Source organism: Choloepus didactylus, chromosome 1 (assembly GCF_015220235.1).
Source record: "Choloepus didactylus isolate mChoDid1 chromosome 1, mChoDid1.pri, whole genome shotgun sequence".
NCBI lineage: Eukaryota > Metazoa > Chordata > Mammalia > Pilosa > Megalonychidae > Choloepus > Choloepus didactylus.
In genome coordinates, this window is record NC_051307.1 from 85,967,610 (window position 1) to 85,981,218 (window position 13,609).

The following is a 13,609-nucleotide window of genomic DNA, read 5'->3' on the forward strand; positions in this document are numbered from 1 at the left end:
ACAAAACAAAACAAAAGAACAGGTTGATGAAGAAAACTGAGGGCACTATATTGAGTAAATAAGTCAGACACAAAAGGACAATATTGTATGGTCTCACTGATATGAAATAATTATAATATGTAAACTCATAGACATGAAATATAAGTTACCAGGATATAGAATGAGGCTAAAGAATGGGGAGCGGTTGCTTATTATGAACGGAATTTTTAACTAGATTGTCCTTAAGTGTTTGGAAATGGACAGAGGTGATAGTAGCATATTATTGTGAGAATAACTAATATTGCTGAATAGTGTGTGAATGTGGTGGAAAGGGGAAGCTTAGAGTCACGTATGTCACCAGAAGGAAAGTTGGAGGTTAAAAGATGGGAATATATAAAACATGAATCTTATGGTGGACAATGTCTGTGATTAACTGTACAAATATCAGAAATCTCTTTCATGAACTAGAACAAATATATGACACACTATAACTAGAAGTTAACAAGAGAGGGATATTTAGGGAAAAAATATACCTATTGCAAACTATGTACTACAGTTAATAGTATTTTAACATTCTTTCATCAACAGTAACACATGTACCATACCAATACTATGAGTCAATGATGGAGAAGGGGGTGGTTGGGGTATGGGAGGATTTGAGTTTTTTTTGTTTCTATTTCTTTTCTGTAATAATGGATGCACAGCTGTATAATGGTGCCATGGGCAATTGATTGTGCACTTTGGATGATTGTATGGTATGTGAATAATCTCAATAAATTTGAATTTTTAAAAAAATTATGAGCTATGTAAAGAAATGAATATATAACTCATATTCAGGGGAAAAAGTTGTCAATAGAAACTGAAAAAGCAGCTACTATAAATACATTCAAAGAAGTTTTTAAAAAATATATGCAAATAATTAAAAATATGATTATAATGATTCAATGAATAGTAACTCTCAATAGAGACTAGGAACTACAAAAAGATTTTGGATATGGAAATTCTAAGTTGAAAAGTCCAATAACAAAAATGAATAATTCACTTGATGGGCTTAACAGCAGATTTGAGATGGCATAAAAAAGAATCAGTGAACTTGAAGATAGATCAGTAGAAACTATCAATCCAAACAGAGAGAAGAAAGATTGAAGAAAAATGGGCATTGCCTCAGAGACTGTGAGACTATCAAGCACACCAATATACATGTAATGGGATCCCAGAAAAAGAAGGGTGCAAGAAAAGGCTTGGGAATAATATTTAAAGAATTAATGCTTGAAAACATCCCTTATAGGATGGAAGCAATCTGTAGATTCAAGAAGTTCTGTAAACTCCAACTGGAACAAATTTAGAAAGAACCACACCTAGATATATTACAAACTGCTGAAAGCCAAAGAGAAGATCTTAAAAGAATGAAGAGGAAAAGACTCATGACATACAGGGAGCAACAGTGTTAATAATGGCTGACTTTTCGTCAGAAAAAAATGGAGGAGAGAAAGTATACCATAGTTAAAGTGCTTAAAAAAAAAAACCAAGTTGTCAACCAAGAATTCTATTACACTGAAACTATCCTTTAAAATGAAGATGGCCCTTCCTCCTTTCCCAGAACTATAGTAGAAGATTTTAAAACAATGTTGCTGCCTGAACAAATCCTGTTTAATGGAATTTGAAAGAGATACATTTTACAATATTAAAGTGCATACCTGTATTTGCCTAAAAATTCTGTATGTTTGTATTGATAACACTTCCCCCTTCTGGTGGTAAAGCTTATTCCTAGTAAGACTCTACTGTGCCCAATTTTTTTTTTTTTTTTTTCGTCTGTAATGAATTTGTGAACTCTATATTTGGTATATCTTTTATTAAACTGTACTGTTTTGTTTAGCCAAGTTAAGTAAGTAATTATATATTTGAATAACTTGGCATTTCTTGAGTGTTGTGATATTGAGAAGCCTTGCGGTCTTTATACACTAATGAAGTGCAAATAAAATTTTGTATTTATCCTACAGAAAAATGAACTTAAAATAGATCATGGACTTAAATAAAAATATTTAAAACTATAACCTTTTAGAAAACATAGAAACTAGGACTAGGCAGAGTTCTTAAGCTTGACACCAAAAGCACAATTCATAAGAGGAAAAATTGATAAATCAGTCTTTCTCAAAATTAAAAATTTTTGCTTTCTGAAAGACCCTCTGAAGAGGATGAAAATGCAAGTTACAGACTAGTATAAAATATTTACAAACCATATATCCTACAAAAGGCTTATATCAAAATGTAGAATGAACTCTCAAAACATGACAGTAAAATAGCAAACAATCCAATTAGAAAATGTGCAAAAAATATAAACTGACATTTCACTGAAAAGGCTGTACAGATGGCAAATTAGCAAGTGGAAAGATGTTCAACATCATTCCCATTGGGGCCATGTAGATTTAAAACATAATGAGATACCACTATGTATCTATTAGAATGGCTAAAACAAAAACCTACTGACAATACTGGTGAGGGTGTAGAGTAACTGGAACTCCCGTACACTGCTATTGAAGATGAAAAATGTTCATCACTCTGGAAAACAGTGTGGCAATTCCTTGTAAAATTAAACTAACACCATTTGACTCAACCATCCAAATGTCTGTCCAACAAGTGAATGGATATACAAACAGGTACATCCATACAATGGAATATTACTTATTTAGCAATAAAAAAGGAACAAACTATTCATACATGCAGCAATTTGGATGAATCTCAAAGACATACTACATGAAAGAAGTCAGTCTCAAAATCTTACATACTCTGTGATTCCATTTATATGACATTCTTGAAAAGGCAGAACTATACTGATGGAAAATTGTTCAGTGGTTGCAGGTGTTATACATGGAGGGAGGGAGTCTCTACAAATGAAAAGCATAAGGGAGTTTTCTGGGGTGATGGAACAGTTCTGTATCCTGATTGTAATGCTAGTTACATGAATTTATACATGTGTTCGCATTCCTAGAAGTGTACACCAAGGGAAATAAAGACAGTTTTACTGTAGGATAACTTAAAAACCAAGTCTTTTAAATGAAAAGGAAATAAAGACGTTTTTAGATAAACAAGTTGAGAGAAATTGTCACCAGCTAACTTGCAGTTCAAGAAATGATAAAGGAAGTTCTCCAGGTTGTAGTGAAATGACACCAAACGGGAACTCAGATCTATAGGAAAAAATAAAGATCACCAGAAATGGCAGATATATGGGCAAATATAAAAGAGGATAGAGATATAGATATGTAACACATTTAGACTTAAAATATATGATAAAAGTATAAAAGATGAAGAGGACATTAAATAGAATTTTACCTTTGAAAGTTCTTACAGTATTTGTGAAGTGGTAAAATATTAACTCTAATTCTGCAAAGTTAAGGATAGACATTCTAATCCCTAGAGCACTAAAAAAAAAAAAAAAAATACAAAGAGGTATAGCTAATAAGCCATTAGAGGAATTAAAATGAAATACTAATGCTAGATTAATTAACCCAGAAAATGGAAGGAAAATAGAAACAGAAGACCAGAACCAGATGGAACGAACAGAAAATGAATAGCAAATTGTTAGACCAAAACTCAACTAAACATACATCAAATGTTAATAGATTAAATGCTTCAATTAAAAGACACTGAATGTCAAAATGGATAAAAAAGCAAACCTTGTTATAAGATATTCACAAGAAACACCTTTAAATATAGAAACACAGAATGAAAATAAGTAGATGGAAAAAGATATACCAGGAAAATATTTGGCATGAAAGCATTAGAGTAGCTACATTAATATAGCTTGCAAAGAAAACGTCAAGGTGAGGAGTATTATTAGCAGAGATAAAGAAGGACAGTTCATAATGATAAAAGGATAAATTCATCAGGAAAACTTATCTTAACTGAGCTTCAAAATTCATGAAGCAAAAACTGACAGAAAGAAAGAAAGAAAAAGACGAATATAAAATCATAGTTGGAGATTTATCACCTTCCTGTCAATATTTAGACAAGAAATCAGTAAAGTTATACAAGATTCAAACAACACTATCAGCTGCCTTGACCTATTATTAGTCAGAATACTATACCCAACCACTGCAAGATACATATTCTTTTCCAGAGTACATGGAAAATTTACCAAAATGGGCCATATTCAGGACCATAAAAGTCTCAATAAATTTCAAATTATTGAAATCTTATGGAATTTCATGTTCTCTGGCAATGAAAAGAATTAAATTAGAAATCAAGAACAATAAAATTCCTAGAGAATCCCCCAAATTAAACAATGCACTTCTAAAAAAATAAGCCTTCAGTCAAAGAAGAAATTACAATGGACAACAGAAAATAGTTTGACCTGGTGGTTGAGAAAAATACAACATCAAAATTGATGGAATACAAACTAAGCAGTGCTTAGAGAGAAATATATAGGTTTAAATTCTCAGAAAAGAGGTTTAAAACCAAATATGTATGTTTGCACCTAACAAGCTAACAAAAAGAAAAGCAAAGTAAACCCAAAGTAATAGAAGGAAGGAAATTAAAAAGGTAAATAAGAACAGAAATCAATGAAACAGAAAACTGACAAAAATAGAATTAACAAAGCCAAAATTTATTTCTTTGAAAGGATTAATGAAATTAATAAACTCCTGGCAAGACTGATTAAAAAAAGAGAAAACACAAATTATCAATATCAAGAATATACAAGGAGATATTTTTACAATGAAAGAGGGATTGTCACTACAGAACCTACAGATATTAAAAGGATAAGAGAATATTTTGAAAACTATAACAATAAATTTTATAGCTTAGATGAAATCGACAAATTCCTTGAAAAATAATTTACCAAAATAGGCCCAAGAATAGATAGAAAATCTGAATAGCTTTATTTTTATTAAATGAATTTGTTATTTTAAAAAACCTTCCCACAGAGAAAGCTCCAAGAAGATGATTTCAGTGGCTAATTCTATCAAACATTTAAGGAAGAGATAACACCAATCTTACACATCTCTTTCAGAAAAGAGAGAAGAAACCCTTCCCATCACATTTTAAGAGGCCAGCATAATCATGATGCCAAACCTTGATGATACTATAAGAGAATAAAGTTTCAATCAATATGCCTCATTAACAAGGATGCAAAAGTTAATTACAAACTGTTAGCAAATCAAATCCATCATTAAAAAAAAAAGACAATACATCTGGACTGTGTGGATTTATTCTAAGGATGCAAGGTTGGGTTAAAACTCAGTGTTAATAGAATAAAGGAGAAAAGCATTATGATCTCAATCGCAGAAAAATTTGACAAAATTCAACCCATTCAGGATTAGATATTCTCAAAAAACTAGGAATAAAAAGGAACTTCCTCCATCTGATAGAAGCATCTATGAAAATCTACAACTAGAATTATAGCTAATGGTAAAATATTGAATGCCCCACCCCGAGACTGGGAACAAAGCAAGAATTCTACTCCCACAACTTCCATTAAGTACTGTACTAATGGTTCTGACCAGTGTCGTAGGCAAGAAGTGAAGGTTGTTGGAAAGGAAATAAAACGGACTTCATTTGCAGAGAACATGATTGCTTCCATGGACCATCATAAGGATTCCTAAGGAGCAACTACTATAACCATTTAAAAAAGTCACTGGACACAAGGCCAGTACACATTTTTAAAAAATTGTATTCCCATATACTATCAGCAAACAATTGGAAGATGAAACTTAAAAAAAAAACAAACCTCTGTATTTAATAGAATAAATTTAACAAAAGACAAGCAGAAATTGATGCTTGGGTATGAATGTTTAATAAGGTGGATTGTAAAGGTTCAGAAATAGATAGCACAATATTGTGTGATGGTAACACAATACTGTAAGTATAATTAACAAAGCTGAGCATGAGTGTGGCTGAAGGAGGAAGATTAGGGTCATGTACATCACCAGAAGGAAAGCTAGAGGATAAAAACTGGGATGGTATAATTTACCAAAACCTAGAGTGGATGATGATGGTGGTTAATTGTACAACTATAAGAAGGTTTTTACATGAACTAGAACAAATGTATGTCATTATTACAAGGTGTTAATGGGTGGTATATGAGAAAAAGATACAATTAATGCAAACTAAGGTCTATAGTTAACAGTAACATTGTAATTTTCTTTCATTAATTGTAACAAAGGCACTATACCAAAGTTAAATGTTAGTAATAGGGGGTTATAAGGGAGGGGTACAGGATTTTTTTTCTCTTTCTTTTTGGAAGAAATGGGAATGTTCTTATATAGATTGTGGTAGTGAATGCATAACTTTGCGATATACCAGCATCCATTGATTGTACACTTAGAGATTGTATGGTGTTATGAATAAAACTGTTAAAAAAAAAAAAAGGAATGGGGGATTGTTGAAAGAACACAGTGGCCAACCTGAAGGAGCTTCTAACAAAGAAAGCTGGAAAAATTTGAGTAAAAAACAAAAAATGATAGCATTGGATTTTAACCCATAAAATAAAATTAATATCTATAAGTATATATGTATATAAATAAATAAACAAACAAACAATGAGAGGATAGGGGACAGTTCATTTTTAGAGTAGCATTTCAATTGATACATGTAAAAAGAGGGAAATACAAAATTCCCTATTAAGCACACACCATAGTAATAATTTTTGCAGACAAGGTCTGCTGATGGATATTAAAAGTAGTGAGTTGGAAGTTAAGCAGTTATCTTAGGTTAGTTGTCTTTTTCTTACTCCCTTGTTATGGTCTCTTTGAAATGTTCTTTTATTGTATGTTTGTTTTCTTTTTAACTTTTTTTTCATACAGTTGATTTAAAAAAGAAGGGAAAGTTAAAAAAAAAAAAAAAAAAACAAGGAAAAAAAAAGATGTAGTGCCCCCTTGAGGAGCCTGTGGAGAATGCAGGGATATTCGCCTACCCCACCTCCATGGTTGCTAACATGACCACAGACATAGGGGACTGGTGGTTTGATGGGTTGGGCCCTCTACCACAGGTTTTACCCTTGGGAAGACGGTTGCTGCAAAGGAGAGGCTAGGCCTCCCTATGGTTGTGCCTAAGAGCCTCCTCCCGAATGCCTCTTTGTTGCTCAGATGTGGCCCTGTCTCTCTAGCTAAGCCAACTTGAAAGGTGAAATCACTGCCCTCCCCCCTACGTGGGATCAGACACCCAGGGGAGTGAATCTCCCTGGCAACGTGGAATATGTCTCCCGGGGAGGAATGTAGACCTGGCATCGTGGGACGGAGAACATCTTCTTGACCAAAAGGGAGATGTGAAAGGAAATGAAATAAGCTTCAGTGGCAGAGAGATTCCAAAAGGAGCCGAGAGGTCACTCTGGTGGGCACTCTTACGCACACTTTAGACAACCTTTTTTAGGTTCTAAAGAATTGGGGTAGCTGGTGGTGGATACCTGAAACTATCAAACTACAACCCAGAACCCATGAATCTCGAAGACAGTTGTATAAAAATGTAGCTTATGAGGGGTGACAAGGGGATTGGGAAAGCCATAAGGACCACACTCCACTTCGTCTAGTTTATGGATGGATGAGTAGAAAAATAGGGGAAGGAAACAAACAGACAAAGGTACCCAGTGTTCTTTTTTACTTCAATTGCTCTTTTTCACTCTAATTATTATTCTTGTTATTCTTGTGTGTGTGCTAATGAAGGTGTCAGGGATTGATTTGGGTGATGAATGTACCACTATGTAATGGTACTGTGAACAATCAAAAGTACGATTTGTTTTGTATGACTGCGTGGTATATGAATATATCTCAATAAAATGAAGATTAAAAAAAAATAAAAATAAAAATAAAAGTAGTGAGTGAAAATTTGTTGAGAAACAGAATTTGCATAGTCTCAAAGTATCTCCTCCAAAATATGTATTAACTACAAAAGGAGAGATAGTAACTTTCCAGAAACCACCTTGACTAAGTGATCAAGGTTAACATAACCAGTAATAAGACATGTCAACTCAGGTCTGTGGTATTCTTGCCAAAAATGCATAATCTCACTCAAATAATGAGAAAACATCAGACAAACCTATATTGAGGGACATTCTACAAAATAACTGGCCAGTACTTATCAATGTATCAAGGTCATAAAAGAAGAAGAAAGACTAGGATCTGTCAAAGATTGGAGGAGACTAAGGAGACACAACACTTAAATACAATATTGGATATGCCATTGATTCCTGCCACAGAAAAAGGACATAAGTGGAAAAACTGGTGAAGTTGGAATAAGATTTAAAGTTCAGTATGGTATAAATATTAATTTACTGGATCTGATAATTGTACTTCTGTTAAGTAAAATGTTAGCATTATGGGAAGCTGGATGAAAGGTATGTGGAAATTGTCTTTACTATTTTGCAACTTTTCTGTAAATATAAAATTAGATCAATATTTAAAATTCTAAAATTATAGTTGATTCTCCATGATAGGAAAGGAAGTGGAGAGGGTGATTGCCTGAAACATAGTGACCTCAATAAATAATTGTGAAATGAATGAGTAAAGAAGTAATGAAAGACAAAAAAAGAAAAGAAAAAGAAAGACATGCAAGACCTCTGTGCTGAAAACTACAACACTGCTGAAAAAAATGACCTAAAAAATGGAGAGATATACCATGTTCATGAATTGGAATACTCAATATCGTTATGTCATATCTCCCCAAATTGATCTACAGATTCAATGCAATCACAATCAAACTTCCAATATACTATTAAATTTATTTTGACAAGTTAATTCTAAAATTTCTGTGCCAGTTTGGTTGTATTATGCCCCCAAAATGCCATGTTCTTTGAAGCAATCTTGTGTGGGCAGATGTATTTAGTCTTGATTCAGTTGGAATCTTTGGATTGTTTCCGTGGAGATGTGACCCACCCAACTGCAGGTGATAACTCTGACTGAATTATTTCCATGGAGGTGTGGCCCCGCCCATTCAGTGTGAGTCTTGATTAAATCACTGGAGTTCTTTAAAAACACTGGCACAGACCCAGATGCTAGCTGCCTTAGCTCAGAGATGCTTGAAGTTGTCAACCCCTAATGTTCACTGCATCTTAAAGAGACATTTTGAAGATGGCCATTGAAAGCTGATGCAGACATTTTGGAGAAGGCTATTTTGAAAAGCAACCTGGGAGCAAGCAGATGCCAGCCACGTATCTTCCCAGCTAACAGAGGTTTTCCAGACGCCATCAGCCATCCTCCAATGAAGGTACCCTATTGTTGATGCCTTACCTTGGACACTTTATGGGCTTAAGACTGTAACTTTGTAACCAAATAAACCCCCTTTATGAAAGCCAATCCATTTCTGGTGTTTTGCAAAATGGCAGCATTAGCAAACTGGAACAATTTCTATGACAAAGCAAAGGACTTAGAAACAGCCAAAACAATTTTGAACAAGGAGATGGACAGGCCCATGCACAATGATTTCAAGACTTGCTATAAAGCTTCAGTGATCAGGACATTGTGATATTTGCATAAGAATAGATAAATAGACAAATGTTACAGAATAGAAAGTCCAGACATAGTCCTATACATGTACAGTTAATTGATTTTTGACTAAGGTGTCAAATCTATTCAGTGGGAAAGGAGCCTTTTCAACAAATGGTAATAGAAAACTGAAAAACTGAAAGCGGAAAAAGTGAATCTTGAACCCTGCATCACACCACACATGAAAATTAATTTGAGATGGGTCTCAGATCTAGATGTAAAAGCTTAAACCATAAAGCTCCTAGAAGAACACATAGGAGAATGTCTTTGTGACTTTTCTGCACAGGACCCAAAAAGTACAAATCATTTTTAAAAGACTGATAAATTGTACTTCATAAATATAAAACAATATTTAATAAAAGATCAATTTTAAGAAAATGAAAAGACAAGCTACTTCCTGAGAGAAAATACTAGCAATAATAAATCTGACAAAAGACTAGACTATATAAAGAACTACAAATCAATAACAAAAGGACATGCAACTCAGTTTTAACAAGAGGAAAAGACTAGAACAGACACTTTGCAAAAGAAGATATATGAACAGACAATAAAGACATGAAAATGTGTTCAGTATCATTAGTCATCAGGGAAATACAAATTTAAACCACAATGACATACCATTTCACTTTATAATGGCAAACATTAAACAGAATGACTAAACCAAATGTTACTGATGATGCGCAGCAATTGAAATTCTCATATGTTGCTGGTGGGATAAATTGGTACAGTCATTTTGAAAAGCAGTTTGACAACTTCTTATAAAGTTAAATATACAGGCTCCCTATGTTTCAGCAATTCCACTATAAACATTTACCCAAGAGCAATGAAAATAGATATCCACACAAAGAATTGTACAAGAATTGTACAAGCTGTTGATAACAGCTTTATTCATAATAGTCAAAAATGGCAATAACCCAATTGTCTATTAACACAAAATGGATCATTAAGTTGTGGTGTGTTCATACAATGAAATACTATTGAACAATAATAATGAATGAACATTTAACAATATGCATAAATCTCAGAAACATTATGTTGAGCAAAAGAAGCCAGACACAAAAAAGCACATATGGCATTCTTTCGTGTATGTGAAGTTGAACAGGCAAAACTGAACAGTGAAATTAGAACAGAGGTTGGTTATTGTGGGTCGTGACTGGACGGGGGTATCTGGGTGATGAAAGATTAGCATGGTGGTACAAAGGTGTATATATGTTTCTTAACTAGTATATTTAAGTTCCGTGCATTTCATTATAAGTACATTTTACTTCCTTTTAAAATTGCATTGAGAACAATGCCAAATGTCTTATTTGCTTGATCTCATCTAATACAATGTCCTTTGAGGAGGACAAACTTCATGCTCACACAGCTAATAAATAAGGGAAGGACTGGGGCTTGAACCCAAGCAGTGTCCATAACCGTTGTACTAAGCTCTCCCTGCAGTTCATTTTTGTTGGGGGGTCATGTGTGGTGATGGAAAAAACTTGCTAGAACATTCACTTAAAGTGTTTTAATTCCCACCTTGAGTTTGAAAAATCAGGAATGTTCTTACAATTCTTTCCTTCCTTTCCATGTAGAAAAGTACTACACTGCAGGTTCCACGAGAGCATGCCCAACCCACTGCTTTATTCCAGTTACCTAACAGTGCCTGGCAATTTTAAGGCACATAAGTACTTGAATAATTTTTTCAAATTCCTACCCTTGGAATTAGTGCTTTCTCTCATTTTATAGAGACAAATCTATATAAATAGTTACAGTAGTTGTAACTATGATCAGTGTTTGGTCCTCATTCCATGAAATAGGCACGCCTTGGGGACTAAAGGTGTTCCACATATGACCCCTAAATTTGCATTTATTCAAGTTTCTGATAGAACATTGTGGAGCAATTGAACTTGACAGCTACAGCTGTTGAAGCAAGGTAATTGTCATATGACTTTTGCTAGAAAGAGGCATTTGTTGTGTTGCCAGATTCCAGATTTCTACCTTCTTCCCTCAATCCTGTTATCCCTCTCACACATTATAATGATTTATTTAAAAAAATATAAAATAAAAATAATAAATAAATATGATAAATAAAAAATATTTAAAAATATAAAATAAATATAATATATATAATATATAAATAAATATAAATAAATATAATAAATAAATTTAAATAATATAAATATAATAAATAAATATAAAATTCCAAATCACTTCTTAGTTTTTAGATAATTCCATATATATTAAGTATATTATCTCTTTGCTATCAAAGTGTATATTTACCTTCACTATGACATTTGCCATCATCATGAACTTAAAGTAGAAAAACTAAAATTTGAGAGATTAATTCATTTGGGAGCTAACTCATTTAATAATAAATTAATAGGAAGCATGTGCTTCATTTAATGGTAGGCATAAGTTGCAGGGAAGGTTTTTTCAAGGTGGTTGTGAATTGACTTTTTCTCCTTTTCAAGAAAAGCAGAACTCTATTAAAGCAGTGTTAATAAAGGCCAGTATTTAAAACTGTTATTGAGTCATATGGAACACGCCCCAAATACTATTTGGTACAAGGTGATATAAGAAATAGGTAAGGGCCTCTGCCTTCAGGGAGATTATTACTTAGTAGGGGAATAAGGTGCAGGTATCACATGCTGCAGATAGTTCTGTAAATGAGATGAAAACAAAGTGCTGCAAAGATTCTAGCCTCTAGCCCATGTTGGGGTCCCAACTGCAACAGCATAACTTATGGAGCTCTGAAACAATCGTGGAGCCTGGAGCAGCCAAGGCTCAATTTTAGTGGTTAGCTCCAATCGCTGGACCCTGCCATTACCAGGAATGGAAGATCTTGTGACTGCTTCTACTTGTGATAAAATGTGACCCCTTTCAGGTAGAAGGCTCCTATTCTTACGCTTCTTGGTTACCTTTCTACTCTCTCCACCCAAGGACAAAAAGGGGAAAGATCGCATCATGGTGGTCAGAGCCTCAACTCCTTGCTCTTACCCTGTGTCTTAGCTTCCCGTGACTGCTAAGAAATACCATGGACTGGTTAGCTTAAACAACAGGAATTTATCATCTCACAGTTTTGAAGGTTAGAAGTTCAAAATTAAGGTGTCGTCAGACTCATGCTTTCTCTGAAGACTGCTGTATTCTTGTGGTGGCTTGCCAGCAATCTAACTCAATCTCTGCCTCTGTCACATGGGCGTCTGTCTCCCTCTGTCTCCTCATTTCTACTGTCCCTACTACCGGGTCCAAACTTCCTTTGCTTATAAGGATTCCAGTCATCTTGGATTAAGGCCTGTCCTGATTCAATTTGGCCTCATCTTGACAGGTTCTCAAAGATTCCATTTACAAATGAGTTTACATCCACAGAACTGGGGGTTAGGACATGAAACATGTCTTTGTGGGGGACATGATCCAATCTACAACACTCTGGATGCCCCTTTTTCAAGAGCCTACTGGAGCACACACCCCAGAGTGATCCTAGGAGATTCTGAGGAAGACCACCGGACTGGTTGGAAAACATCTTTTCTCCTCAGATTCCTCCTGAAGTCCCACCATCAGTGCATCACTTCTTCAGCTGGCTCTCTCTCTTTTTTTAAATACTCATACTCCTTGGTGGGAGGTAAAACATTAAATGAATCCACATTAAGGAAACTCCCTTGGCTCATTAGGTCTACTTTTCCCTTAGGGGTGGCTTAGGAGCTCTGCACATCTGGTTGCTGCAGTAGAAAAAGACAATGTAGAATGGAGGTAAAGAACTCAAATGTTACCTACTCCCAGCCGTGCTTGAGGTTGACTCAGGCCCTCAGCTGAGACATCAACAGGCTGTCTAAAAGCTAGGGTGCATTTTCTGGGTGCTTTCTTAGCTCATTTCAAAATGGAGCTGTGCCTGATATGAGGACTTGAACCAGAGAGCCACGGCCACCTACAGCCCTTCTCCTTGCCTTCTGGTTCTTGACAGCACACAGTAACACCTGAAGAAAAGGGACCCAGCAAGGCCCCTGCAGAAACCTGAGAATCATTTCTTTGCCTCAGCCATTTTATGGTCCATTCTTAGTTCCATTTCTGCTGTAAATAATTCACCATTTTTACAAGGGAGATATGACCAGGCCCTTGTGAGCCAGGAGGGATTTGAGAGACGATGAAAGCTATGTATTTTACCCATGCCCCAAGGACTT